Source organism: Muntiacus reevesi, chromosome 7, assembly GCF_963930625.1.
Source record: "Muntiacus reevesi chromosome 7, mMunRee1.1, whole genome shotgun sequence".
In the NCBI taxonomy this organism is placed as follows: domain Eukaryota; kingdom Metazoa; phylum Chordata; class Mammalia; order Artiodactyla; family Cervidae; genus Muntiacus; species Muntiacus reevesi.
Genome location: NC_089255.1, coordinates 13,937,843 through 13,962,315, shown reverse-complemented (window position 1 = coordinate 13,962,315; position 24,473 = coordinate 13,937,843). Strand labels below are relative to the sequence as shown.

General features: G+C 39.5%; 1 protein-coding gene across 3 annotated transcripts in view; it reads left to right on the top strand.

The window, feature by feature from the left end:
* Window positions 1–24,473, top strand: part of AAGAB (alpha and gamma adaptin binding protein) — a 77,388-nt gene that overhangs the window by 39,899 nt on the left and 13,016 nt on the right. The gene's annotated exons all lie outside the window — the stretch shown is intronic.

Sequence of the window (24,473 nt, the reverse complement as noted above, 5' to 3'; positions counted from 1 at the left end):
CTAGATGCCAGAGGTCCCTTTGACTGTGCTAGGGAGGTGTCTGCTCCGGGTGTCTCTTCTGGCTTCTGGTAGCGTAATTCCAGTCTTCATATGTATTCTCCCTGTTTGCTGGTCTCTGTCCCTGTCTTCTTTATATAAGGAGAACAGTCATAATGAATTAAGAGCCCACCCTACCCCAACATGACTTCATTTTTACTAATTATGTTTGCAAATAAGGTAACAATCTGAGGTATGAGAGGTTAGAACTTCACCATATAATTTGTAGGGGGGTGTAATGCATATTACATATTCCTATAGGAATAACATATTTCTATAGGAATCACTGCCTGTGTAGTGTTTTTCTTTTTTGTAGCACTTGGCTGCCCCAACAAGTATGTCATGCTAGGTGAAACACTGCAGAAAAGAATGAGAAAAATCATGTTTAAGTGACCTTATCCCATATTCCCTGAGATAAAGGAAAATCGGTTTTATAAAAATAGAAATATTTCATCTCAGTTTTCTGTTGACACTTGAGATTAAAGTGAGGGTGGGGGCTTTTGAGCTTGCCTGAAATCTAATTGAAGCCATGCATCATGAGAGAATTTGCTTCTAGCATAGAAAGGTATTCCTGCCTCCCCTTTCCTTCTTCCTCCCTTTCATTTAATTGTTTTCTGGGGGAAAGTCTAATGGGTCTTATGTTGAATTCCAAAGATATTAGGCTTTATTCTGTTGTAGAAGCAATCAAGTTAAGGCCATGATAGTTCTAAAAAAACAGATTTCAGCCTATGTTTTCATCTCCCTGTTAACCAAAACAGACTCCAGTTAAGGCTTGGTTCTCATTCATTCATTCAGCAAATCCTTGTTGGAAATTTATCATGGTGCACCATTGCTATAGACTGTCATCACTATGAAAATACACTCAAGGTATGGTACATAAACTGGATCAGTGTGGAATACAGTTACATTCGGTGGTGCTTGTTATATTCATAAAAAATATTTTCAAGAGAGCTTATTTGGTTTTAATCACTTTTTGAAAAATCCGCCCCTCAAGTTTACACATTAAAGAAGTACTGTGGGCTTCCCAGGTGGTGCTAGTGGTTAAGAACCCAGCTACCAATGCAGGAGACTCAAGAGACACGGGTTCGATCCCTGGATCAGGAAGATCCCCTAGAGAAGGTCATGGCAACCCATTCCAGTATTCTTGCCTGGTGTATCCCATGGACAGAGGAGCCTGGCAGGCTACAGTCCATGGGTTGCAAAGAGTCAGACACGACTGAAGTAACTTAGCACTCACGCACATCTTATAATTTACATTTATAGCTATAAATTTAGAAGCTGGACTGAACACACTTTATTACTTTGGAATTATGGTCAAAGGTATTTGCTGGAAAACAAAATATGCTTTTCAGACACTAAACAATACTCAAGAGAACTGCAAAGCCAAGAGGCACACTGGATTTCTCATGGTCTTTGCCTTGAAGCACCTTTGCTTTATTTTTTTTCTCTGCAGTAGTGATATATTGGTTTGCTATTAACCAAATCTCAAATATTGCTGCTAGCTTAATTCCATTTTTAATAGGATCTTGACCTACATGATATGAAGGAAACTTAACTCTCTTCTTTCTCGAAGGAGCCCTAGGTATGGAAATACAGTGACATTTAGATGCAGCCGAAGTTTTAGGAAGTGTGGAGGACATCCTTGTATGACCCCACATCTTAGATTAGGGACAGAACTCGGTATGAGTATGTGGCGGGGGCCGTATTACTGTCCAGGATTGGCCTGCCCCCTGTGCCCTCTGTAGGTCCCCGCTCTGCTGGTGGGCTGAGTGAGCCGTGCCTGCCTCCCAGCAGCCTGTTCGTGAAGGTTGCCTGCCAGCGGGTGCTCAGACTGCTCTGTTTATTTGCAAGTGTCCATCTTTTCTACTTCTTTTTTCTCTTTCATTTCCCCCCTTTCCTCTTTCTCTCCTTTTGTTTTTCTCTCTCTCTCTCTCTTTTTTTTTTTTTTAGCTTTTGAAAAATTATGATTAAATATACATAGCATAAGAGTTACCATTTTAACCATTTTTAAGTGTTCAGTTCAGAGGCATTAAATACGTTCACATTGTTGTGCAGCCATCACTACTCAAAGCTTCTTAAACCCCCCCAAAATTTTAAATCAGGAAGTTAGTTGACAAAGTAAAGAAAAATATTGGAGGTGTTCTTTTTTGTTTGTTTTTCTGCTGGAAATTCAACCAAGGTTTTTCATACAGGATTTTAGAGAATAGTAAGAGAGGTAGCATACCTAATTCACTTTAAGGCCAAGTTAACTGATCTAAATCCCTAAAGATAGTACCAGTAAAGGAAATCATTAGAGGCCATCTCCTCTATGAACATAGATGCCATGATTTTAACCAAAATGCTAGCAACCCTAGCCCTGAAATACATAAAAAGAATATAACCTGACCTAGTTGAGGTATTCCAAGAACCTAAGATTCTTTAAGAAAAAGTTACTTAAATCACTGCTTGAACAGGTTATGGGGAGATCATATGATTATGACAGTAATGAAAAATGCATTTAAAATTTAAAAAATCTATACAGAGGGAGGAAATAAAGAAACTGAACAAATTAGAAGTGGACTCTTGTGGCAGAAACTGACAATATATAATATAGTGTACACCGCACTGAGAGGTAGAGTGGGGCCACTTCTCGCTTTCAGGACACTAATGACTAGTTTTTCTGTTGTTGTTTTCATTAGAAAAATTGCTATAATCACAGTTGATTCTTTGGGATTATTACATTGCCAGTTATATAATCTCAGTTAATTATTTTGAAATATGTATTATCTATTTAGTAAGCAATAATGGATCATTGAGGTTATATCATATTGGTCTTTAATTTTGATTCAGAAAAGTATTAGTTTGAAATCTTATAAAAATGCATTTTAAATGTGCTCATCTTAGGAAAAACATTTCCAATTCTAATGAGGACTGTGAAAATTTAGCTGTTATGGCAAATATCTCTGACAATGTACAGATCTGACTAGGGTTTCATTTCTTTGCAGTTTAAGGCCACTAGGTATTCACAAGTCAAATACTCAATCTGAAAATCCATTTAATTAAAAACTTTAAAATGAATAACTTTCTTCCTGCCTTCTACCAAGATAAAGTGAATGTTTTTTCCTCAGTGGGACTTCCTGATTGGAATGAATGGCAAGCTCAATTATTTGCTTATTGTAAGTCTGAACAACTTACCCTGCTATAGTAGGTAGCCTAGTAAGTTTTTGCCCCTAGTCTTTTTCTTAAAAGTTAATAATATAAAAGATGGTTCCTTGGGACTCTAGTTTCACCACCTTCATGGCCTGCTGGTTTTGCAAATAAAGTTGTTATTCCTTGCCCCAACAACTTGTCTCTCGATTTATTAATCTATCATTCCATGAGCATTATGAGCTTGGACTTGGTAAAAAGTTTTGCCCTGGCAGCTTGGAACCTTGGGGCTCATAGACAGCTGACAGTTGAGGAATTTTCAGGTAAGGCCCTGACAGCTTCCAGGACCACTTGTCCTGAGAATCTTCCCTTCGAAATTCCCCAAAGCAACACTGTCTGCTGCAGGGCTTGGCAGTTGAAGCAAGAAACTGATATCTGGAAGCTGATGGGCTCCATACAATATGGTAAATAGAAAAAATAATAATGATAACTTAGAAGTATGAGATTAACAGATACAAACCACATAAAACAATAAGGGTTTACTGTATAGTACAGGGAGCTATATTCAATATATTGTAACAGTCTATAATGGAAAATAATCTGAATATATATATATATATATATATATATATATATGTAAAACTGAATCACTTTGCTCTACACTTGAAACTAACACAGTATTGTAAATCAGTTATGTGAAGTGAAAGTTGGTCTGTCTTGTCCAACTCTCTGTGATCCATGGACCGTATAGTCCATGGAATTCTCCAGGCCAGAATACTGAAGCGGGTAACCTTTCCCTTTCCAAGGGGGTCTTCCCAACCCAGGGATCGAATCCAGGTCTCCCACATTGCAGGTGGATTCTTTACCAGCTGAGCCACAGGGGAAGCCCAGGAATACTGGAGTGGGTAGCCTGTCTCTTCTCCAGCAGATCTTCCTGACCCAGGACTCAAACCGGGGTCTCCTGCATTGCAGGTAGATTCTTTAACAACTGAGCTATCAGGGAAGTCAACTATACTTGAACTACTAAAAAAAATGAGGGATATATTGTGTAGCTGGAAATACAAACACACATACACACGTATGAATGATACAGAAACAACCAAAGAAAAGATATATTTACCCTTAGGAAAGTGTCCTCTGAGTGGTGGAAAGTATCTGTAAACCATACATTTATCTGATAAGGATCCAGTTATTTAGTCACTCAGTTGTGTCTGACTCTGCGACTCCATGGACTGTAGCACGCCAAGCTTCCCTGCCCTTCACTATCTCCTGGAGTTTGATCAAACTCATGTCTATTAAGTCGATGATGCCACCTAACTTATCTCATCCTCTGTTGCCCTCTTCTCTTCCTGCCTTCAATCTTTCCCAGCATCAGTGTCTTTTCCAGTGAGTTGGCTCTTTGCATCAGGTGACCAAAGATTTGGAGCTTCAGTATCAGTCCTTCCAGTGTATATTCAGGGTTAATTTCCTTTAGGATTGACTAGTTTGATCTCCTTCCTGTCTAAGGGACTCTCAAGAGTCTTCTCCAGAACCACAGTTTGAAAGCATCAATTTTTTGGTGCTCAGCCTTCTTTATGGTTCAGCTCTCACATCTGTACATGATTACTGGAAAGACAATAGCTTTAACTATATGGACCTTTGTTGGCAAAGTAATGTCTTTGCTCTTAATATGTTGTCTAGGTTTGTCATAGGTTTTCTTCCAAGGAGCAAGCACCTTTAATTTCATGGCTGCAGTCACTGTCTGCAGTGATTTTGGAGCCCAAGATTTTGTTACTGTTTCCATTTTTTCCTCATCTATTTGCCATGAAGTGATGGGACTGGATGCCATGATCTTAGTTTTTTGAAGGTTGAATTTTAAGCCAGCTTTTTCACCCTCCTTTGCCTTCATCAAGAGGCTCTTTAGTTTCCCTTCATTTTCTGCCATTGGAGTGGTGTCATCTGCATATCTCGAGGTTATTGATATTTCTCCCAGCAGTCTTGATTCCAGCTTGTGATTCATCCATCCCGGCATTTTGCATAATTTATTCTGCATATAAGTTAAATAAACAGGTGACAGTATACAACTTTGACGTATTCCTTTCCCAATTTTGAACCAGTCCATTGTTCCTTGTCTGGTTCTGATTTTTACTTCTTGACCTGCATACAGGTTTCTCAGGAGGCAAGTAAGGTGGTCTAGTGTTCTAATCTCTTTAACAGCTAATGTTAGTAGTTCTCAAACTTTACTGCATATTATAATTACCTGGGGAAGATGTTTTATTTTATTTATTTATTTTTTCATTTATTTTTTTTAGTTGGAGGCTAATTACTTCATAACATTGAAGTGGGTTTTGTCATACATTGACATGAATCAGCCATGGAGTTTACCTGGGGAAGATGTTTTAAATCTCTATGCCTAGGCCTCACCCCACAACAGTTAATGCAGAATCTCCAAGAATTTTCCACAGTTTATTGTGATCCACACAGTCAAAGGCTTTAGCGTAGTCAATGAAGCAAATGTTTTTCTGGAATTCCCTTGCTTTTTTATGGTCCAACAGATATTGGCAATTTGACCTCTGGTTCTTCTGCCTTTTCTAAATCCACTTGTACATTTGAAGGTTCTTGGTTCATGGATTGTTGAAGCCTGTCATGAAGGATTTTGAACACTACCTTGCTTGCATGGTGAAATAAGTGCAACTGTGCCATAGTTTGAACATTCTTTGGCATTGCCTTTCTTTGGAATTAGAATGAAAACTGACCTTTTCCAGTCTTGTGGCCACTGCTGAGTTTTCCAAATTTGCTGGCCTATTGAGTGCAGCAATTTAACAGCATCATCTTTTAGGATTTGGAATAGCTGGAATTTGATCACCTCCACTAGCTTTGTTCATAGTGATGCTTTCTAAGGCCCACTTGACTTTACACTCCAAGATGTCTAGCTCTAGGTGAGTGACCACACCATTGTTGTTATCTGGGTCACTAAGACCTTTATTGTATAGTTCTTCTGTGTATTCTTGCCACTTCTTCTTAATATCTTCTGCTTCTGTTAGGTCCACACCATTTCTGTCTTTATTGTGCCCATCTTTGCATGGAATGTAGTACTTAGAATGTATAAAGAACCCTTATAGCTTAATAATAAAAAGACAATGCAATTTTTAAAATGGTGAAGGAGTTGAATAGACATTTTTCCAAAGAAGGTACACAAATGGCCAGTAAGCATATGAAAAGATGCTTAACATTATTAATCATCAGGGAAGTCACAACCACATGAGATACAACTTCATTCTCACCAGGTTAGCTATAATCTAAGAGACATTAAGAAGCATTAGTGAGGATGTGAAGATATTAGAACCCTTATACACTGATGATGAGAATGTAAAATGGTGCTATAGCCACTTTGAAACAGTAGTAGTTTCTCAGAAAAGTAAGCCATATGACCCAGCAATTCCACTCATAGGTATTTTACCCAAGAGAATTGAAAACATATGTCCACAAAAAACTTGAACACAGATGTTTCTAGCAGCATTATTCATAATTGCCAAAAAAAAGTGGAAACAAATGCTGAATTGGAAATAACTGCTGAAAACAGCATCCATATGATAGAATATTATTCAGCCATAAAAAGAAATGAAGCATGGATGCATACTACAACGTGGATGAACCTCCGAAACATTATGCTAAATGAAAAAAGCCAGACACAAAGGCCACATATTTTAACGATTCCACTTAAGTGAAGTGTTCAGAATACTTAAATTCATAGAGATAGAAAGTAGATTAGTGGTTCCCAGGGGTAGGGAGGGGTGGTTTGGGGTATGAAATTTCTTTTTTGGAGTGATAAAAGTGTTTTAGAATTATGTAGTGATGATGGCTACACAACTTTGTAAATATACTAAAACCCACCAAATTTCATACTTTAAAGAAGTTGAATGTTATATATATATGTAAATGATATCTCAGTAAGGAGGAAAGGGAAGGGCGGAAAGAGAAAGGAAAAAGGAAGGGAGTAAGGAAGGAAATAGTACTGTTAATGATGATAGTACTGTTAGAAGGATGTTGATAGAAGGCAGTGAGATGGTAACCATACTAATGAGCTGCTAATATATATACATTATCTTATTTATTCACAATATTCAAAAGAGTTAGGCCTAAAGAGGTCAAGTAATTTCCCCAAGGTCATATAAGTCATCAGTTCTCAAACTTCTTTGCACACTGGAATCACTTGGGGAACTTTAAAAAGTACTGATGCCTGAATCTCATTCTTGGGGATTCTGTATTAACTGTTGTGGGGTGAGGCCTAGGCATAGAGATTTAAAACATCTTCTCCAGGTAATTATCCCCAAGTAATTATAATATGCAGTAAAGTTTGAGAACTACTAATATTAGCTGTGAGATAGCAAACTCTCTGATTTGAACTTAGATCTTTATAATTTTGAAGTCTCATGCATTTAACTACTGTAATGTGTAGCCTTATAAATTGCTATATTGACGTGAAATTTCTCTAAAGAGTCTGGTGACAGTGTCCAGTGCCAACATTTCTAGTAGCTGTGTGACCTTATGTGGAGCTCATTCTGTCTAGGCTTTATTTTTAATCTGGAAAAGGAGGTTGGTCTCCATCCATGGTTCTGGTTGCACAGTGAGGTCACCTGGGAAGCTTTTACGACCTGTGCTGTCCGGGTCTCACCCAGACCATTTGTCTTAGAAGGGAGGGGTGGCTACAGTATTTTTTAAGTGCCTCAAGAATTCAGATACGCAATTTGATTGAGAACCACTGACATAGATGATAGTCTTCTAATTCTAACTTGTAAGAGTCTGTGCTTAATCCGTGAGAGTAAACTCGGCATTTTGAAAGCGATTAGCCCTTTGACTGATTTGCTTTCTCCCATTCATGAATCGTGTAATACTCACAGGTCACTTCTCTGACTTACAAAGCCAGAGGACAGAGATAGGACTCTGCCCAGGGTAGAGTCACCTAGAGGCAAAGGTGGAAATAGTGGGCCCTGTCCTCTCTACTTCCTTGGTACCTATTTCTAGTATGACAAGATCTCCTTGAGACCAGGAAGCAATAACACAGCCTTTATTAGTAGCTGCCTGTCTGGGGCACAGTTGAGGCCTTAGGTGTAGCTAGATCATGTTAGTTTGTCTTCTGTCAACCTCAGATTTCTCACTGTTCCATAATTTTAGGATCTAGTTTCAAGTGTCCATTCATTCAGAAAAACACTTTTTTTTTTTTCCTGGCTGGGCTGGTTCTTCATTGCTTTGCACAGACTTTCTCTAGTTGTGGCAGGTAAAGGCTATGCTTCATTGCAGTGTGCAAGCTTCTCATTGTAGTGGCTTCTCTTGTTGTATAGCACAGGCTCTAGGCGTGCGGGCTTCAGTAGTTGCTGCTCGTGGACTTGAGCATGGGCTCAGTATCATGGCACATGGGCTTAGTTGCTTCCGGCATGTGGGATCTTCCTGAACCAGGGATAAAACCCGTGTCCCCTTTATTGGCAGGCAGATTCTTATCCACTGCACCACCAGGCAAGTCCAAATAACATTTATCAAGTGGTTACTATGTGCCAGGCATTGATCTCTGTGGTCGGGATACGTCAGTGAACAAAACCAACACAAGTTTCTGTCCTTGTAGAGTTTTCATTCTAGTGGGACACATTAGCCAGTAGATAATACACCTAATTAGTCAGTTGTACAATATACTAGAAGATGATAAGTGATGATGAAAAAAAAATAAAGCAGAGTTAGGGATGTTTAGATAATCAGGTAGATTGCAGTATTAAATAGGTGTAGGTATTAAGGTTGATCTTAAGAGCTTGAGATCTAAGAATGGAGGTGAGGTCTTTGCCATGTGATATCTGGGAGAATAGCTTAGCAGGCAGAGTAGATAGCTACGGCAAAGACCCTGAAGAGAATCCATGCCTGCTGTGTTTGAAGAAGATCAAGGACTGCACTGCGGCTGAGGAGGGAGCCCAGTCAGGGGATAATGGAGGACCAGTTATCAGGGTCTCACAGGCCATCATAGTAACTTGCGTATTTGCTCAGTCAGCCAGGGACTTTGGCAGGGCTTCTGCTGAGTAGAAGAGTAATATGATCTGACGTGAGGTCTGTAAAGAGCACTCTGGCTGCTTTGTGGCGAAGAGACGGTGAAGGTGAGGAGGAGCCAAGGTGATCTCATAGGAGGTGATTGCAATATTCCAGGTGAAAGAGAGCAGTGACACAGACCAGAGTTGTGGCAATGGAAGGAGTGAGGAAAGGTCAGATTCCGGATTTGTTTTGTGGTCATGCCAGCTTGATTTCCTGATGGTTTGGATGTGAGGGATGAGAGAGAGCACAGTCAAGGAAGACCCCAGGATGTGGGCCTAAGCAGTCAGAGGAAGAGGATGCCATCAACAACAGTGAGTAGCTGCAGGTGAAGCCAACTTTGAGGGGCAAGGTGACATATCAGTGGTTTACTTTTGGACGTGTTAACTTTTGAAAGGGACACTAGACTTCCAAGTGGAGATATCAAGTAGCCAGTTGGCTAGATGCATGGAGAGACACATGGGCGGCATTTAAAACCTTGAGCCTACATGAGATCGCCAAGTGAGTAAGTATAGTAAATAAAGATGACCAAGGACTCAGCCCAGGGACATTCCAACATTAGGAGGATGGGGAGAAGAGAAAGAACCAGGCAGGGATACACAGAAGGAGTGACAGGCAAGGGGGGAGAACCAAGAGTGCAGGGTCCTGGAAACACGAGTGGAGGGCTATCAAGGTGGAAGGAGTGGTCAGCTGTGCCAGATGCCGCTCACAGGTCAGGTAAGATGAGAACTGAGAACTGCCCTTCAGATTTAGCGATGTGGAGATCATCAGTGGACTTGAGGAGAACAGTTTTGGTAAAGTAGTTTTAGGAGAGATTGGGAGGAGAGGAACTGGAAATGGTGACTGTAAACCGTTCTTGAAAACTTTTTTGCAGGAAAAAGGAACAAAGAAATAGGTGGGTGCTAGTGAGAAGAGTGTGGTTTACTTTTATTTATTATATTTTTTAGAATGAGATCAAGAGCAGCATGTTCATAGGCTGAAGGGAACAAGCTTGTAAAAAGTGAGAAAACTGTTGGAGGAGGAGAGAGAAGGGAGGAGTGCTAGAAGGCTGTCCTTGAGTAGGCGAGAGAGGGTGGGCTCTAGTGGGGGAGTGAAGAGGTTGGCCATGGATGGGAGGGGAAAGTAGATCTCTGCAGAGGCAGAATGGAGTGTGTGGGCACAGATGTTGCTGGGTGGGGAGATGTGGCATGGAAATCTGTGGAAGTTTCTTCTGATTGCCTCTGTTTTCTCAGTGAGGTCAGAAGCCGGGTTATCAACTGAGGACAGAAGGAGGTTGTACTAGGATCTGAGGAGAGAGAAGCAAATGTGAAAGCTATCTAGGAGAATGAGAGAGTAGATGATCCTAGGGATGTAAGATAAAATGCTAAAGATAAATGACTGCCAGACAGCACGACGGGGCCCACTTGAAATCTGGTGTGATACGTTCAAAGTGAAGCCAGGCACAGGCAGCAGGAGTGTGTGTCTGTGCCCGTGGGGGTGGAGTCGAGGGGTGGGTCTTTTCCCTGGCTGCCTTAAGGTACACGGGTGCAGCCATGGAATCATCAGTTGAGCTTTAGCCAAGCAAGGATATCATGGTAAGAGAGAAGAAGGGGATTAGGTTGTATCCATAAGAGAATGAGTGTAACGATTGATCATGGAATTTAAACTGGGTAAGAAAGCGAGAGAGAAAATCAGTGGGGAGACGGGTCAGGGAAAAGGTAATAGTTTAGAGGTCCCAGTGAAGCTGAAGGATAATTGACTTGAGCTACTATAAGGGAATGGGGGTAATAAGCTGGGAAAATAAGTGGTGATCAGCAAATGAGATCATGAAATTGAGATATGGAGGGGTTGTAATGGATAATAATAAGATCTTATCAACTAAACAGTAAATTAACAAGGAAACACAAACCTCAAATGACACAATGGACCAGCTAGACCTAATTGATATCTATAGGACATTTCACCCCAAAACAATCAACTTCACCTTTTTCTCAAGTGCACACGGAACCTTCTCCAGAATAGATCACATCCTGGGCCATAAATCTGGTCTTGGAAAATTAAAAAAAATTGAAATCATTCCAGTCATCTTTTCTGACCACAGTGCAGTAAGATTAGATCGCAATTACAGGAAAAAAATTGTTAAAAATTCAAACATATGGAGGCTAAATAACACGCTTCTGAATAACTAACAAATCATAGAAGAAATCAAAAAAGAAATAAAAATATGTATAGAAATGAATGAAAATGAAAACACAACAACCCAAAACATATGGGACACTGTAAAAGCAGTGCTAAGGGGAAGGTTTATAGCATTACAGGCTTACATCAAGAAATAAGAAAAAAGCCAAATAAATAACCTAACTCTACACCTAAAGCAATTAGAGAAGGAAGAAATGAAGAACCCCAGGGTTAGCAGAAGGAAAGAAATCTTAAAAATTAGGGCAGAAATAAATGCAAAAGAAACTGAAGAGACCATAGCAAAAATCAACCAAGCTAAAAGCTGGTTTTTTGAAAAAATAAACAAAATTGACAAACCATTAGCAAGACTCATTAAGAAACAAAGAGAGAAGAACCAAATTAACAAAATTAGAAATGAAAATGGAGAGATCACAACAGACAACACTGAAATACAAAGGATCATAAGAGACTACTACCAGCAGCTCTATGCCAATAAAATGGACAACTTGGAGGAAATGGACAAATTCTTAGAAAAGTATAACTTTCCAAAACTGAACCAGGAAGAAATAGAAGATCTTAACAGACCCATCACAAGCAAGGAAATCGAAACTGTAATCAAAAATCTTCCAGCAAACAAAAGCTCAAGACCAGATGGCTTCACAGCTGAATTCTACCAAAAATTTAGAGAAGAGCTAACACCTATCTTACTCAAACTCTTCCAGAAAATTGCAGATGAAGGTAAACTTCCAAACTCATTCTATGAGGCCACCATCACCCTAATTCCAAAATCAGACAAAGATGCCACAAAAAAAGAAAACTACAGGCCAATATCACTGATGAACATAGATGCAAAAATCCTTAACAAAATTCTAGCAAACAGAATCCAACAACATATTAAAAAAATCATACACCATGACCAAGTGGGCTTTATCCCAGGAATGCAAGGATTCTTTAATATCTGCAAATCAATCAATATAATACACCACATTAACAAATTGAAAGATAAAAACCATATGATTATCTCAATAGATGCAGAGAAAGCCTTTGACAGAATTCAACACTCATTTATGATTAAAACTCTGCAGAAAGCACGAATAGAAGGAACATACCTCAACATAATAAAAGCTGTATATGACAAACCCACAGCAAGCATCACCCTCAATGGTGAAAAATTGAAAGCATTTCCCCTGAAATCAGGAACAAGACAAGGGTGCCCACTCTCACCACTACTATTCAACATAGTGTTGGAAGTTTTGGCCACAGTAGTCAGAGCAGAAAAAGAAGTAAAAGGAATCCAGATAGGAAAAGAAGAAATGAAACTCTCGCTGTTTGCAGATGACATGATCCTCTACATAGAAAACCCTAAAGACTCTTCCAGAAAATTACTAGAGCTAATCAATGAATATAGTAAAGTTGCAGGATATAAAATTAACACACAGAAATCCCTTGCATTCCTATATACTAACAATGAGAAAACAGAAAGAGAAATTAAGGAAACAATACCATTCACCATTGCAACAAAAAGAATAAAATACTTAGGAGTATATCTACCTAAAGAAACAAAAGACCTATACATAGAAAACTATAAAACACTGATGAAATAAATCAAAGAGGACACAAACAAATGGAGAAACATACCGTGTTCATGGATTGGAAGAATCAATATTGTCAAAATGGCTATTCTGCCCAAAGCAATCTATAGATTCAATGCAATCCCTATCAAGCTACCAACGATATTTTTCACAGAAAATAGAACAAATAATTTCACAATTTGTATGGAAATACAAAAAACCTCGAATAGCCAAAGTAATCTTGAGAAAGAAGAATGGAACTGGAGGAATCAACCTGCCTGACTTCAGGCTCTACTACAAAGCCACAGTCATCAAGACAGTATGGTACTGGCACAAAGACAGAAATATAGATGAGTGGAACAGAATAGAAAGCCCAGAGATAAATCCACGAACCTATGGACACCTTATCTTTGACAAAGGAGGCAAGGATATACAATGGAAAAAAGACAACCTCTTTAACAAGTGGTGCTGGGAAAACTGGTCAACCACTTGTAAGAGAATGAAACTAGAACACTTTCTAACACCATACACAAAAATAAACTCAAAATGGATTAAAGATCTAAATGTAAGACCAGAAACTATAAAACTCCTAGAGGAGAACATAGGCAAAACACTCTCTGACATAAATCACAGCAGGATCCTCTATGACCCACCTCCCAGAATATTGGAAATAAAAGCAAAACTAAACAAATGAGACCTAATGAAACTTAAAAGCTTTTGCACTACAAAGGAAACTATAAATAAGGTGAAAAGACAGCCCTCAGATTGGGAGAAAATAATAGCAAATGAAGAAACAGAGAAAGGATTAATCTCAAAAATACACAAGCAACTCCTGCAGCTTAATTCCAGAAAAATAAATGACCCAATCAAAAAATGGGCCAAAGAACTAAACAGACATTTCTCCAAAGAAGACATACAGATGGCTAACAAACACATGAAAAGATGCTCAACATCACTCATTATTAGAGAAATGCAAATCAAAACCACAATGAGGTACCATTACACGCCAGTCAGAATGGCTGCTATCCAAAAGTCTACAAGCAATAAATGCTGGAGAGGGTGTGGAGAAAAGGGAACCCTCTTACACTGTTGGTGGGAATGCAAACTAGTACAGCCACTATGGAAAACTGTGGAGATTTCTTAAAAAACTGGAAATAAAACTACCATATGACCCAGCAATCCCACTTCTGGGCATACACACTGAGGAAACCAGATCTGAAAGAGACATGTGCACCCCAATGTTCATCGCAGCACTGTTTATAATAGCCAGAACATGGAAGCAACCTAGATGCCCATCAGCAGATGAATGGATAAGGAAGCTGTGGTACATATACACCATGGAATATTACTCAGCCGTTAAAAAGAATTCATTTGAATCAGTTCTAATGAGATGGATGAAACTGGAGCCCATTATAGAGAGTGAAGTAATCCAGAAAGATAAAGAACATTACAGCATACTAACACATATATATGGAATTTAGAAAGATGGTAATGATAACCCTATATGCAAAACAGAAAAAGAGACACAGAAGTACAGAACAGACTTTTGAACTCTGTGGGAGAAGGTGAGGGTGGGATGTTTCGAAAGAACAGCATGTATATTTATTATCTATGGTGAAACAGATCACCAGCTCAGGTGGGATGCATGAGACAAGTGCTCGGGCCTGGTGCACTGGGAAGACCCAGAGGAGTCGAGTGGAGAGGGAGGTGGGAGGGGGGATTGGGATTCGGAATACGTGTAACTCTATGACTGATTCATATCAATGTATGACAAAACCCACTGAAATGTTGTGAAGTAATTAGCCTCCAACTAGTAAACAAAAAATAAATTTAAAAAAAAGAAAGAAAAAAAAAATAAGATCTTAGACTATGACCGTGTGACTATTTGACTGAAATAGGTCGAGGACAGCATCTGTAAAACAAAACTTTAATGAACCAAGAGTCAAGTTCTTAGAAGGACCATCAATATGTGTATTGAACTTTCTGAGAATCAGACAGAAATAGTATTGGAGAAAAGGACAGTGAGCCAGTAATTAAAATTGTGATGAAATAAGAAGAGGTGGCGGGAATACACAGAAGAGCTGTACAAAAAAGATCTTCACGACCCAGATAATCACGATGGTGTGATCACTCACCTAGAGCCAGACATCCTGGAATTCAAAGTCAAGTGGGCCTCAGAAAGCATCACTATGAGGAAAGCTAGTGGAGGTGATGGAATTCCAGTTAGCTATTTCAAATCCTGAAAGATGATGCTGTGAAAGTGCTACACTCAATATGCCAGCAGATCTCGAAAACTCAGTAGTGGCCACAGGACTGGAAAAAGGTCAGTTTTCATTCCAATCCCAAAGAAAGGCAATGCCAAAGAATGCTCAAACTACCGCACAATTGCACTCATCTCACATGCTAGTAAAGTGATGCTTAAAATTCTCCAAGCCAGGCTTCAGCAATATGTGAACTGTGAACTTCCAGATGTTCAAGCTGGTTTTAGAAAAGGCAGAGGAATCAGAGATCAAATTGCCAACATCCGCTGGATCATCAAAAAAGCAAGAGAGTTCCAGAAAAACTTCTATTTCTGCTTTATTGACTATGCCAAAGCCTTTGAGTGTATGAATCACAATAAAATGTGGAAAATTCTGAAAGAGATAGGAATACCAGACCACCTGACCTGCCTCTTGAGAAACCTGTATTTAGGTCAGGAAGCAACAGTTAGAACTGGACATGGAGCAACAAACTGGTTCCAAATAGGGAAAGGAGTACGTCAAGGCTGTATATTGTCACCCTACTTATTTAACTTATATGCAGAGTACATCATGCAAAACGCTGAACTGGAGGAAGCACAAGCTGGAATCAAGATTGCCGGGAGAAATATCAATAACCTCAGATATGCAGATGACACCACCGTTATGGCAGAAAGTGAAGAAGAACTAAAGAGCCTCTTGATGAAAGTGAAAGAAGATAGTGAAAAAGTTGGCTTAAAGCTCAATATTCAGAAAATTAAGATCATGGTATCTGGTCCCATCACTTCATGGCGAACAGATGGGGAAACAGTGGAAACAGCGGCAGTCTTTATTTTGGGGGGCTCCAAAATCACTGCAGATGGTGATTGCAGCCATGAAATTAAAAAACACTTACTCCTTGGAAGGAAAATTGTGACCAACCTAGACAGCATATTAAAAAGCAGAGACATTACTTTGCCAACAAAGGTCCATCTAGTCAAGGCTGTGGTTTTTTCCAGTGGTCATGTATAGATGTGAGAGTTGGACTATAAAGAAAGCTGAGTGCCCAAGCATTGATGCTTTTGAACTATGGTGTTGGAGAAGACTCTTGAGAGTCCCTTGGACTGCAAGGAGATCCAACCAGTCCATCCTAAAGGAGATTAGTCCTGGGTGTTCATTGGAAGGACTAATGTTGAAGCTGAAACTCCAATATTTTGGCCACCTGATGCAAAGAGTTGACTCATTGGAAACGACCCTGATGCTGGGAAAGATTGAGGGCAGGAGGAGAAGGGGGCGACAGAGGATGAGATGGTTGGATGGCATCACCAACTCGATGGACATGGTTTTGGGTGGACCCTGGGAGTTGGTGACCGACAGGGGGGCCTGGCGTGCTGTGATTCATGGGGTCGCAAAGAGTCGGACATGACTGAGTGACTGAACTGAACTGAAAGGGGAATGGTTGGATGATATGTTGGATGATGGCAGCAAAGTATCAGATGCTTGGCCTTCAAATATAGACTGTGTGAGAGTATCAGTAGGGTTATATATTTAGAGGCAGTTTTAGAAGTAATTCAATCCAGTGACCCAGTGGGAGTAGGGGATTGTATATTAGATACGACACACGTCTTCTCGAGGTGTTTACCTGGCTCCCATTGATAATCATTTTAACTAGTAAGCCAGTATTACCCAGTTGATTGATAGGTGGCATATCTCTCGAATGCATTTAGATGGAAAACTGATAGGAACTTTTGAGCTAGTCTGTTCTATGCAGTACAGGTATGGTTTCTTTTTTTTTTTTTTTTTTCCAGTGGGTTTTGTTGGGTATGGTTTCTATAGCATCCCTGCCAAATGATTGTCCACCGTTTTTGGTTGAATGCTTCTAATAATAGATACTTCAGTATTTTATGAAGCAGCATGCCTAGAAGCAGTCAATTGAATAGAGAAATCAGAGAACTGGCCTGTTAATTCTCAGAAGATAGAATATCTTAGTCTGGTAGTTTGGGGAAAGGATATTTTACTTTGTGACATAGAACTGAGAACAGTGGTGAAAATTTTCTCTCTAATGTATTTTCCCCACATCTCCCTATTTTACTGGCTTTCATTTTGATCACTTCTTCCTTGTCCTCCTTGGAGGTGAAGAAAGTTCTAATGGAAGTGATTTAACTCAGAACTGTTGAAATGATTAAGGGGAGGGGAAGAATGGAGATTGTCTAAAGTAATGAGTTTGGAAAAACCAAAGCTGAGAAGGGATTTAATTGGAATATGTAGTGTAGGGTATGCATACGGTACATGGGGACTTGATTTCCCAAATCCTAGGAGGTAATTTATGGAGTACATTCCACCAAGAGATGATCCAGGCAGAAAAGGGACATGATTCAGAAAGGACTGCAGTGAATTCTCTTGAATGACAGTTGTGCCTGATTCAGGTTAGGAAGGCTTTTGGCCTAAACTTTGAAGACTTTTCATTTGGAGAACAGTCATTTACTTCCCAATATTTTTCTATGAAGTATTTTTTTCTATCAAGTCTTGTACTGGCTGTACAGATTGCATATTGTTGAATTTTGTAAAATTTAATAAGGGACGCTGTTTTGTTTAGTATGCTAGTGTATATGAATTAGCCAGGGGAAGCGTTTAGAACGTAGAATCTCTATGCATACCTCCTGCGTGATGTCTTCCTTTCATAGATGCAGAAAAACGAGGCCTCGGGGAAGAGAGGTGACTTGCCCACGTCCACACAGTGAATCAGTAGCTAAGGTGGGACAGCAGGGCAAGTCTCCTAACCCAGGAGTGTTGTTTTTCCATTACTGTGTGTGTCTCTGTGTGTGTTATTTGCTCAGTCGTGTCCGACTCTTTGCGACCCCATGGACTGTAGCCCACCAGGTTGGGAATTTTCCAGGCAAGAGTACTGGAGTGGGTTTCCATTCCCTTCTCCAGGGGATTACAGTGTGTAGATCTGCATTATTGGCTGATGAGAGAAATGAACACAGAGGAGTTAAATAATTTACCCAGGCTGCATGGGAAATTATTGGCAGAGTCAGATGAGTTCATTCCCTATAGAACTCTCTCGAGCTGAGGTGTTCTGCTGCCATGAGTAAGATATTTAATGAGACAGGCAGGAAGTAATGATCATACCTGAGTTTTTGGACCTTTTTTACTGACTGCATTTTAAATAAATCCTTTTAAAAAGGTTGTCTGATGTGGTGTTGATACTAACTTTATCCCATTGTTCTGAACTTAATCCAAAATACCAGTAAGGCTTCTTGATAGTTACTGTAATAACTGTCCTGTTATGCCTAATGAAAGATAGTTTATTTTAAATTATTTCACTTCAGAGTCACCACGGATTATTCTCTTTAGTTTGAGTTAAGGTTTATTTGTACATAGTAGGTGCTCAGTTAATGTAATTTGTTACTTAATTTCACATTGTAAAAGGAAACAGGTTAAATTATAGTACTACAGTTGTAGACAAATTGTTATTCTAGAGAGAGATTTCTAAATCTTCTTGATATAGAGGTAAAATTTCTGAGTTAACTTATAATAACCTGGTTTCATATTCTTGACCCTACCAGTGTCTTGTTTCATAAGTAAAAGTGTCATACTTTTAAAAAATTTTTTATTTATTTTAAATTGAAGGATAATTGATTTACAACTGGTCAATTGTGTTTTCTGCCATACATCAACATGATGTATACGTATACAGCCATACGTATACATATGTCCTCTCTCTTAAACCTCACTCCCACCCTTCCATCCCTCACCCCCCTGCCACCTTGTTACAGAGCCCCAGTTTGAGTTTCCTGAGTCATATGACAAATTCCCGTTGGCTATCTGTTTTACATATGGTAGTGTATATAATTTATTCTTTATGTATACAGCACAGATATGCATAAAATGTATAAGCATAGATATAGTGTATCTGTAATATTAGTAGTTCAGTGGGGAGGGTATATTATAATTAGGAAACAAATGTCTAGAAAGGCCCTGAGGGGACATGTCTTTGTACCCAATTCCTGGCACAGAACTCCAAATATTACAATAAATTAATATTTGGGTTTTGTCCTGGCTCCCGAAATAATTCCAGAGCAATCCAGGTGAAAATAGTATCTTCTGTGAATTCAGTAACAGACCCCTTTAAACCACACTGGAGTTTATGTCAATAGAATGAGTTTTGGAAAGCCCCTGAGAATGGGAGACTGGTTATCAGGGGAAACAACCGCATGATTAGATGGTTGGAACTTTGGACCCCACCCCCAACCTCCGAGTTGGGGAGAAGGGCTAGAGGTTGTTAGTCACCAATGGTCAGTGGTTTCCAGATTGGTTAACACATTGAGGTGCTGGGAGGGTGGCATGGCTTGCTCTATGCATCTCTTCCATCTGGGTGTTCCTGAGTTATATTCTTTTATAATGAATTGGTAATCTAGTAGGTAAACTGTTTTCCTGAGTTCTGTGAGGCATTCTAGCAAATTAGCAAACCTGAGGAGGGGTTCATGAGGAGCTGAGCCCTTGGGCAGGGAGTTCTGCACTAACTATAGGGGATAGTGTCAGAATTGCATTAAATTGTAGGATATGTGGTTGGTGTCCTCTAAGAACTGGAGAATTGCTTCGTGTGGGAAAAAACCGCACATCTGATGTCAGAAGTGTTGGTTACAAGTAGAGAAGGAAACAAGTTTTTCCTTAAGGGGCCATGATGAAAGCAGCTGAGAAACAGTAAGCTGAAGGATCAGGTGGTACATACTAAACTCTTCAGTTCAGTTCAGTCGCTCAGTTATGTCCGACTCTTTGTGACCCCATGGACTGCAGCATGCCAGGCCTCTCTGTCTGTCATCAACTCCCAGAGTTTACTCAAACTCATGTCCCTTGAGTCGGTGATGCCATCCAACCATCTCATCCTCTGTTGTCCCCTTTTCCTCCCACCTTCAATCTTTCCCAGCTTCAGGGTCTTTTCCAGTGAGTCAGCTCTTCGCATCAGGTGCCCAGAGTATGGGAGTTTCAGCATCAGTCTTTCCAATGAACACTCAGAACTGATTTCCTTTAGGATGGACTGGTGGGATCTCCTAGCTGTCCAAGGGACTCTCAAGAGTCTTCTCCAACACCACAGTTCAAAAGCATCATTTCTTCGGCACTCAGCTTTCTTTATATTCCAACTGTCACATTGTACATGACTACTGGAAAAACCATAGCTTTGACTAGACGGACCTTGTTGGCAAAATAATGTCTCTGCTTTTTAATATGCTGTCCTTGGAGCAAATTACCAGATGTCACTGTGTTCACTGTAAAGGTCAAACTTTTAGAGAGATCAGAGTTTGCACTGTATGCATTAAAGCCTTCAAATGGTCCAGGAAGTGAAGTTGTTAGAAATGCCTGTACACCTTGGTAGGGTTTTTTAGATGTCTCTATCCATGTCAATTTGCTCACCTTGTATAATACTCCCCGTACTGTCTTGCCTTCCATTTACTCTACTTGAAAGTTGATTTAAGAAAAGGGATATCAGTAAAATTTCAGCTGCCTACTTGAGTTACCCTCAGCTCCTCTGAGAGCCAGCTTATGGCTGTGGAGACTAAGCGTTTGGGGGTTTTTTATAGTTGGATAATGTCCTCTTGTTATCATGAAAGAGAACTGACTGGGGGCAGTGCTTTATGCCAAATGTGACAGATTTTTAAAGTTGATTCCCCCCACTCCCACCTCCCTTTTTAGTCTCTGGTGTAGCTGTCTTCTCTTTCCATTTGCCTGGTGCACCAGGAAACCTAGTGACAGACTCCTTGGTTATCTTTGAATGATCAAGGCATCTTGCTCAGTACTGTGCCTTGAACTTGGGAAAGTGAAGTGTTAGTCATTCAGTCCTGTCCGACTCTTTGCAACCCTGTGGACTATCGCCCACCAGGGTCCTCTGTCCATGAAATTCTCCAGGAAGACTACTGGAGTGGGCTGCCGCTTCCTTCTCCAGAGGATCTTCCTGACCCAGGGATTGAACCTGGATCTCCTGTATTGCAGGCAGATTATTTACTGTTATGACTTGGTTTTAATTTCAAGGAAAAGAAGATGGTTAGAAGCCTGATGAGTTTTGTTTTGTTTCAGGAGAGGCTGTCACTTGTTTCGCATAGGAATGTAGTGTGTGTAGTGTCCTTGTTTAGAGTGTCAGTTTATTGTTACCCTCAACCCCCCTCCCACCAACAATCGCAGGCTTTATCACCGACCGCTGGTACCACAGAGGATTTAGTTGGCTCTTGGGTGGTCAGTGGGTTTTTGTTTGTTTATTTTTTGTTTTTTTTTTTTTTGTTTTTTTTTTATAAATACCACCACTGAGGGATGGGCTAGGAAGGGAAATTCTGTGATCTTTTACTGTTCCTAATCAGTGAAGGAGGGATTAGACTAAATAAATATTACAGGGTTGTAACAGTTATCTCCCAGTGGTAAGCAGTAATTGTGGAGATTGGATTTAGAAGCTCTGAAAATTTACTTTCAGTGTATTATAATATTGACTATCCAGTGATGCAAGTGGGTAAAGATTAAGTGGAATTTTAATGTTAGAAACAATCCTTTCATATGGTTTTCTGTGTTTTCCCATTATAAATAAAAAGATTGGTTATCTATTTATGTATGTTCTCCGGAATGTACTTGGTAACAAGATACCATGGCAGAAATCCCAGTCCATTTTTAAGGCATCCTTTGCAACTGATGTACAGAGCAGTGTCAGTAATTGAGAACCAAAACATAAGGTCTCTCTGGCTGCCTGATACCTGGGTTACTCTCCTGAGAAAGCAGATGGCTAGTACCTTTAATATTATTTTTTTCTAAAAGTTGAAAAAATGATGATTAAAAATTGAATTTAATGTTACAGAAAACAAAATAACATCAAATTAGTGAATGGAAGAATGGTTAATGAAGAGGATTCTAATGGGGTCTGTCTCTGCCTGGGTGATTTTGGGAAAGTGGCATCATGTTGCTGGACTCCACTTTCCTAACCTCTAGGATAGAGTAGAATTATATCAACCTAATATTCCGTGGAACTGAGTTCCTTGAGACAGAATGAGTTGTTCCTCTTTTTTTTATTCCAGCACCTAATATTGTGGAACTGAAAAAAATGATTTGAATAATCTGTCAGTACTCTCACTGTGAATGTTGTGGTCAAAAATAAACTGTGATGTATTAATACATTGATTTTTAGGTAGAATGCCTAATTTGGTGGAGGAGATTGTGTTGTAAGAGCAAAAGGGGAAGGAAGAATTGTGACAAATTAGAGAAGATAGAAGGCAGTAAATGTATGAGTAAAACAATGAGATTTTGTTCTTAAAAAATCACCCCCAAAATTGTCCATAGGCAAATAAATGGTGGGAAATCTCTTCAGATTAGTCACCACGAAGGCACTGCAGGCTTCCTCCTGTGACCCCCTTGCAAAACATTTTTGTAGTCATTCTTTGGAATTACTTTTAGAGATGGTTATGAGCCACATAAGGAAAGTCATCTTTTTGTTTGTTTCATTTGCTCTCATTAATCCCCACACTGGTTCTGAATTTTTTTTTTTTAAACTTGATTCTAAACATTCCTTTGAGGATTTTCAAGAGTGTGCTTTAGGCTCTGGAGAAGGGACTCACAGTAGAACCACTTTTGGAATTAGTATAAAGCTTTCCTTTACAACTTTGGAAAAAAACATTCTGATATTTAATTCAATTTATTAAGAATTTGTGTGTATGCATGCACAGGAAAAAAAGAATAGAAGGGCATATGCTGAAGTTAACTGGCATCTTTGGTTATTTAGTTTTCTTCCTTATGCTTTTCTCTATTTTACAAATTTTCTACAAAGAACATATTTACAATCAGGAAAAAAGGCAAAAAAAGATAGTGTGGTTTTTTTCTGGTCACGCTTATTACATGTTCAGGTATTGACAGAGACAGTTCTTCACTTGTGAGCATGTGTCACAGATGTCAGAGATTGACTTTTCTGAATTCAAAGCTGGTAATGGAGCCAGATTTAGTGCTTAAGCCTATTTTTCTAAAGATGTGCTGTCTTTAATAATATACTTTATAATTTTACCCTTTTCAAGCAGTAGTTTAGAAAAAGAGAGTAAGTCAATTCTGATTCTTTTGTGATTTTAAGAACATGTCATTTCCATTTGTCAAAACAGAAGTGGAATGTGAGATAAAGGTATACGCTTACTTTCCTAATACTAGTGAAATCATTTTGGATGGAGTACTGTATTTGCATAACAGTTTTTATGCAAATAGTATGGTATGTTTTAAAAATATTATTTAAAAATATATGCATCTTCTGTGTATAAGTTGAGGTATCTTAGTTATGGTTATGGTAAATTTGATCATCTTATCACATGGGTAGAAAAGAAAACATTTTGTGGGGAGGGAAAGGGGATGTAAAGAAGACTTAAAATACAAGAAAACTTGAACTTTGTGTGATGAGATGATGCCAAATAATTGGTGCTTTAAAGAAATAAAAGCTGGGGATTTCCCTGGTGGTCCAGTGGTTAAGACTGTGCTTCCAATGCAGGAGGTGCAGGTTTGATCCCTGGTCAAGGAACTAAGATCTCACATGCCATGCGATACAGCCAAAAACATAAAGAAAGGAATAAAAGCTAAAATATGAACACAGAAAATATATAACGTATCATCTAAGACATTTTGGGGGTGCAGTCATGGAAATTCAAATTTTGTGAGCAGCACATATAAATTTGAAGTATAAAAGCTTCTGTCATGCTTGCAGCCTCTGTCCAACAGCATGTCAGGCTGTCAGCGGATATCTCAGCATCCCCCATTGTAGGCTTAGCACTGTGCTGTGGGCTGTGCAAGGTGGAAGAACCCTGAACTCCTATCTCTGTCTGCAAGGAGTTTCTAAAAGCTGATAGACTCAAGATAGGTGTTTATGCTACCACAGTAAGGACAACAAGGCAGATGGCACGGAGGAGCTGAAATCATTCAGAGAAGTTTCCCATTGTAGGGAGAGGATGTTTGTAATGCTGACAGGATATAAAGATTGACTCCTGAGTACTTTTATTACTTTTCCATTGAAAAATCCTTGCAAGAAATGACTTAAAACCTGAGCATTTTAGGCCCAAATTTCCTGTCCTAACTAGATTTATATCAGTGGTTCTTAATTCAAGGTAGTTTTGCCCCCACCCTGGGGACATTTGGCAGCGCCACAGGTATTTGTTAGTATAGGTGGGGATGTACAGTACGCCCCCATACACACTCAAATGTCGGAAGTGGTGAATTTGAGAAGCCCTTGTCTACATATCCTTGAAAGCACAGTGAGGGACACTGGGGCCAACCACCTGTCTGTCACTGGTTTTATGTGACCAGTGCCTCCAGG